We start from the raw sequence: 7491 nt of genomic DNA, 5'->3' as shown, positions 1-7491 counted from the left end.
GCCTTTGTATGTGTTATCTAGGAGTGACGAACCCAAAAGGATTAAGGATCGTGGGCGTAAGGCCGTCGCGGCTACCTACGCCCCGTGATCGAGATAAGGCATTGATTTCGTTAGGGTGCCCCAGTTTTCCTAAATTGTTGGGTGAATAAACATAATTAAATACTTAACTAACATACTTATATCACATCACATTAGTTAGGTTGGCGACTTGGCAGTCAAGGTTGCGCTGAGGGAGTTTTGAGCATTGTGAACGTTAGATGGTATCGCTCGAGAGAGTGTTGGATGGCGATAGCATCCATCATATCATAATGACATGCATATACATTAAAAAGAGTAGCTAGGAACTTTGTGTTTATATGCTTTTCATTAATTGCTCCTATGGAATTGATAACTTGTGTAACTTATTGCTAATGAAACCCACTAAGTTGATCACCCACTCCCACTCCTACTCTGGGACGGTGTTTTAAAACACCAATCAGACACTTTCATAGATGTAGGTACTGGGAATCCAATGCGCTGGATGAGACGTCATAGACTCAGAGCAGGAGCTCTCCTATTGCCAACTCCTAGGTGGGCCACTGTAGTTGCCCTAGGGCCAACGATGGGGCCATAGGGTAGGGTTATTTTTATATATTTTTGCACATTTGTATTTTTAGAACTGTCAACTTTCCTCAGTTGTAGTCTTGTATTTTGGATAGACATATTTCACTTGTTAATTGATTTACTTGTATTAAAATTTTTATTTATTCCAGGGTACATTGCATAGTCTATTTTAATTTTATGAATTGCTCAAATGTCAGGTGAAACGAATTATAAAATCCTGCTTCCGCAAAGCATAAGTGGCACCCGAGATGTCGGGAGTCGAGTATCTACTCCCCCCCTCCCCCCCCCCAAAAGAAAATGACAATTCATATGTCATTCCGCTTAGCTGAACTTCATGGGAAATTCAATTGTTAAGGTGATAACCCATTCTTCGCTTCAGGTCCTTACTTCGTGGCTAGACTCCATCCGTTGCATGGATCTTGACTTTGTGGGCAAGGATGTAATGGGACAATGATATGTTTGTTAATTAACAAGACTTTATAGCAATGAAGCCATAGTTAAACGATAACCTATTCGTAACTTGGTTGAGCTTCGTGGTGAGATGGCCGAGCGAAATCACTAGGCATGTTACAAGATGGCTCTACTGGCCATCTGTTCAAGACTTAGCTAGGGATCTTCTTAGGTCTTACCAAAATGGTCACAAACATCTAGTCCCTAATCTAACTTATTCTAACCCACTCAATCTAGGCTGGTTTTGCAGTATGACACTTGCTTTGGCAATGAAGGAGTTAGAGTGAAGAATAACAATGATGATAAGTGTTCAAGGCGAACAAAGGATGAGTATGTTAGAGATAAAAAGTAATATTATGTTGTCCTGGAGTGGTGTGGGGATGTCGAGCTCTTCATTCTCAACTGAATATATAGATGTGTAAAGCGATTCACTGGAGACGCTTCTTGGGATTGGCCTCTCTTGATTGATTGACTTGTTAGCAGATGTCACCGATTATACTTTTAACTCCAGATGATTTTGCAAGAATTTCTTTCAATAAGCCAGTTGTCATAGCTAATAATCTTTCTATCTTGAGAGACGTCGTCATGATTTTCGGTAATTAGTTTGCTTTCGAATGTGCTTGGGCAATCACGTTGTGCTATGAGTCACTATTCATCACAACCTTTGATAATTGTGTGTATTAGAGCTCTTTGCTTATGGCTTTACATATGCTCAACCACTTGTCTTTCGCAATGTGTCTTGAGAAACATCACCCCTAGCTAAGAGAACGACCATACTAAGACAACGGCCATACTTCTTTTCCCAGCTACTATGGAGTGTATGGCCTCTCTTGCATTGCCATATGTCATGCTATAGCTTTTTTTGAGGTGTAACAACACGTGTCTTTTGGTGTCAGCATTCCTTGTGTTTTACGATATCCTCATACTAATTGTATTGGCTTTGAAGATCTCATTTTGATATTTCATACACTGATGCTGCCACGTGTGGACTTACCAGTTGTAAGATTTGGCAGGGTTAGATCGAGTGTAAATAATTATTAATACAAATAAAATATCCCAATTATTGGTGATTTTTTTTAATGTATTATATACCAAAACTCATGCTTCTTTGATAATATAAGCATTAATTTATTTGAAACTTGTTTGATGATTAAAAATAGGAATACTAATGGTCCTATTTCAACAAACAATTAACCATGAATCAATGGTTAGGATTTGTTAAATATCTGATTTTTAGAAAGTGACTTGGAGACATCCAATTCAACATTTTACTCAGGTTCAATAGGAGTTAATAGGTGCCATCCAGACAATGTTTTCTTAAAAGAAAAGGAAAAAAAAAAACCTTTAGTACTAGAGTATGGTGATACACATGCACATCAAAATTGTAAATTTGACAAATATGTAATTAAAATGAAACTCTTCTGAGTTATAGGTACCATTTTGGATGTATTATATACCAAAACTTATGGTTATTCGATCATCAAACTATTGGATTGGTTAACATTTATTGGAAGGATAAAAATGAAATATCCAATGGTCTAATTTCAACAACAAATGTCTGTATGTCAGTGATCATGATTACTTAAACAACCTAATTTTGGTCTAATAAGTTATAAATAATGAGTTTCATGATTTAGTCGATTCAATATATTTTAACATATGTAATGTTTACATGTTTTGACTGCTTGAGTATAAAGCGTAATACTTAACCAAAGTATTAAAGAAAAATCCTTGCCTTACATTTAGCTTTTGTAACAGGCCACCACAAGATCAAGAAGAGGAGAGGGAGGAGAGAGAAGTGGATGGAGAAATTTATATATAGTAGGGTTACAACTTTTTTCTCCTTTTTTTTTTCTTTGTATTGTACTTAACATGTGTAAATTACATTATTATACTCATTTTATAATTTCACATTGATAAATATACAAGTTAATCCATATTTTTCTAATTGTGCTGTGTATAAAATATTTTTGGCATAAAAATCAGTAAATATTTGCCTATAGCATTATACGGGTGTAATTGCATAATTATGAAAGAGTATACACCAAGTGCAAGAGAAATGAGGATGACAAATCTCAAAAGGGGCATTTGATTCCTAAATATAACACCTGGTTATTATTTGTTGAGTTTATTGATTTTCTATGATTTTTCAATTGAATTTCAATGTCCATCTTAGATATCCATGAATCGCAAATATAACTTATTATGAAAATTTAGTCTTTTAGAAGATATTTTTTCAGATTACTTAACTCTTTGTGAATTCTACCATATAGACTCAATCTTTTATCAAATTGATTGTAAATGTCACGCCCCAAACTCAGAAACCGGGCTCACAAAATTCCCGATCTCCGAATCCAGCACCGACAGCCTTCGTAGTATCCCATTTTCGGCTCCCAGCGCCCATTTGCCAGGTTCCGATCCTGGGATGCTACGAGGAGGATTTTTAACATTAGTTTGATTCGTAATGAGCATAACCAAAGGCATAACCCACAAACAATAACCAAAAACTCTATCACATTTCCATTATAATAAAAAACTTTACAAGTACAATGAGCATAAAGCGAAATATAATGATAATTGATAAAAAGCTCCAAGATGATCTGCTATGTGCTCCTTCCTCAGCGTTGCTACAGTCCAACGTCACCTGCACACAACGGTCATGCATAAGCTTATAGAAAGCTTAGAGGGTGGTGAAAGTGTGTGCGCAAGGTAGTAGTACAGTTATGCAATATAAGAGTAATGCGGAATATGCTGATGAATCCATGAATACTATTAGCCGTACCAAGGCCGTGCGATGCAAGTCATGAATGATGTCGGCCATACCAACGCCATGCAATGCGAGATGCAACTCAAGCATATGAATCCTCATATAAGTCCACATATCAATACAACTCAAATCTAGAATATCACCGGGGTCTAGTACACTCCAACTAGATTGTCGCCCCATCGTGCATAATAAGGTGAGTGGAAGAAACCTCACTATCCGCTTACCAATATCGGATTCGACTCGTCGATAGCAGACCCATTCCTCGAGCTAGTTAAACTCAGCCTAGCTTTGCCCCTTCCTCTCTGGTGGGTAAGGCCGCACTCCCTTCCAACCGACCACGACACAGTGGAAAGCGCCACCGTCTGGTAATCGGCACTCGACGCTCATACACCCGCTCGGTCTAGACGTTGGAGCAACATCTTGGTACCATAAGGGTTTAGAGACTCCCACCTAGGGATATCTATAGCACCCCATATAGAACAAGATTTCTGTTATCCAATCCCGCCAACCACGATACGCCTGTGGAGGCTACGACCCTGATGTCGCTAGGGCATATAGTAACCATGTCACAGAATACCAAATGCATGAATCACACTATCTAATCATGCAGCAATCTTGTGCGTATCGTGCGCTGATGTAGGGCATCCGGGAGCCCATAAACAATCTGCCCGAAGACATATGTTATGATCAGTCACTTCTCATATCAAGCATACATATGATGCGTATGATCATGAATCATGGAACTAAACATGTTATATGGTGATGGATTCTGTTCATAACGAAGATGGGCTTAGACGGCCTACAAGTATGGCCTAACAGTGGGCCCTAGGGAGAATTATAATGCAGTCATTTAACCAACATTATTCTTACAATGTGGACGTCAAACCAACATTGCTCCCAAGGCACGACCGTCATAAACATCATTACACAAACCATGGTAGAGTCACACATTGTAATGGACTTATGTACATCCTATTGGGCCTCGACCCATGGGCCTTAGATACATCAAATGGGCCGCATAACATGGGTCGATTAAATGGGCCGAATTAATGGGCTGATCAATGGGCCGATTCAAATGGGCCTCATGAATATCAAATCGGGCCCACCCTTATGCATTTTGAGATCGACCTATCCATAAGTTAGCATAGAGATAGATGAAGTGAAGACCAAATATCAACTTGGGTGGGAACCACTGTGGCTCCTAAGAAGTTTTAAACGGTGGATGTCACTATGCCCCATTATTATTACAAATGGTGGGGTCCACTTAGACTTTGGGTCTCACTCATTTATCCCATGCCAGGAAATGATATCTTAAATGGTTGGACGGTTTGGATATAACACATGCATCATGGTGGGTCCCATAGGTAGACAGCGTGGATGGAACAGGTGGGACCCATAGAGCTTGCTGCCGTATACAACACCTGGTGGTGGGGCCCACTCTTCCGTATATATATAAAATATATAATATACTTATACACTATGGCTGCAACAACAGCTTTATGCATTAAAAGTCATGCACATATATAAAATATATAATATAAAATTATAACTGCTGCTACTGTGGCTTTTTAAACACTAAAAGGGGATAGAGGTGGGTCCCATGCAGGGCCCACCCTTTTATATATATATATATATATATCAATACAATATAATATATATTAATATTATATATAATATAGGTACAACGGGGCCTGGACGGACGCACGCACCAAGGTGGCCCGACACGTGGGGTGTATCCCACCGTACAGGGACGGTGGATGCGCGCTCGCCTCACAGTGTGGCCCACCTAAACGGATGGACGACGTGGATGGGTCCCACGGCCCTGCTGACCTCAGCGTTGAAATGAGGTATCTTTCACTCTGTCTACCATTGGAGCTGTGGATGGGTCCCACCGTTGAAAACGAGGTACCTATCACTCAGCCTACCACTGGAGCTGTGGATGGGTGTGGATAAACACATCAAGGAGGGCCTCACACGTGGGGGGTGGGTCCCACCATTCAAGCATGGTGGACGGCTTGGATGAAACACATGCTGTGGTGTGGCCCGCCAAAATGGATGGACGATGTGGGTGGGTCCCCTGGACCCCACCGTCAGTACATGCCCACGGCAGTACACATACTCCATGTTAGCCACCGCCACAGGGATCGATACCAAGACCTCAAGTATTGAAACGAGGCATCTTTCACTCGGTCTGCCACCTGAGCCATGGAGTTGGGTGGGTCCCAGCGTTGAAACGAGGTATCTCACACTCAGTTTACCATGTGAGCTATGGTGCTGGGCCCATGTCAGATCACACTTCACTGGCAGCCACACCCCACTGTTAGCCTTATCAAGCTGGGCCCCCCTATGGACGGTTGGGATAACATATAAACATCATGGTGTGTCTCACTATGGGTCCCTCTTTGATACAAAATATACATCAAAGTGGGTCCTAATAGATATGGACCCTTAAATTAAATAAATGAATAGAATACAAAATCCAAAATCACCCACCGCCTTCTTCTTGCTCCCTTGGCTTCCTTTGCTCCTTAGCGTCGATCCTAATGGAGGAGATGGATTTTTGATGGTTGAGATGGGAGATGAGAGGGGAGGAAGTAGGCCACACACAAAGTTCTCATGGAGAAGGGAAAGAGCTTGGATGTGTGAGGCTTTCTCTTGCTTAGGAAAATGAGTTGATAAAATGAGAGAGAGGGTTGTAAAGAGAGAGATGTGATAGAGTGATGGATGGGAGAGAGAGAGGGATGGGTGTGTAAGGGCCTTTTTGACTTTTGTGGTAGATTTTGTAAGAAAGGTAGGGGTGGTGTAAGAAACTTTTGACTTTGGGGTTGCTTGGGGATGGGTGAGAGGTGATGGTGTACTTAACATGTACTTGATACGATGGGATTGATTGATTGATTGATGTGACAAGTCATAGAGATTCTCTTGGAATTCGCATGCGCGGCATTTTCCTTGCACCGAATGCTGGCTCACATCTCCTGGCCAGAGTATTGGATCGGCGCGTGAGACGCGGCATCGGAACCACGGAGACGGCACGGTCGCAAGGGTACAAGTCTCGGGTTGAGTCAATTCAGGTTGATGGTGTGTGACTCAGGGTCGTGTGCAAATATCGGTTAAGGGTCGAAGGTTGCCGAAATTTGACCGGAAAGACTGCGGAAGTCCACGGAATGGTACGGTCTAAGATGCGGGTCTTACAGTAAAAATGACTTAATAATTTTAGATCTTAAAATCCATCCAGTCACATCATGTAGTGGGCCACTCTATTGTTGTAATCTAACCATCGAAGCATTATATCCGTTTACACACCTAACTACACGACAAAGTAAATTAGTCGCATTGTTCTTAAACCTTTTTTAAGTTTTTCCTGCCATTAAACTCTTAACCTAATCACCACATCTTGAGATATTTTTATTTTAGTACTCTTAGTTTATTTTAAGGCTTATAAGCTTTGAACTTCATAAGTTTATGAATACTTGACCGTTTGAGATTCTATCTAACCACATCCTCCATCCATCCTTGATTTAGAATTTTGTCAATTTTCTTAACAATTAAACCATTTGATCACCTAATATAACTATTTTATTGGTTTTAACCATCCACACACCTCTTACCCAAAGTATAATTTATATACTTTTATTCTTGTGTCCATGTATATATATCTCTTCACCTACCAT

This window comes from Magnolia sinica, chromosome 5 (assembly GCF_029962835.1).
Source record: "Magnolia sinica isolate HGM2019 chromosome 5, MsV1, whole genome shotgun sequence".
NCBI classification, from domain to species: domain Eukaryota; kingdom Viridiplantae; phylum Streptophyta; class Magnoliopsida; order Magnoliales; family Magnoliaceae; genus Magnolia; species Magnolia sinica.
This window is presented reverse-complemented; position numbering follows the sequence as displayed.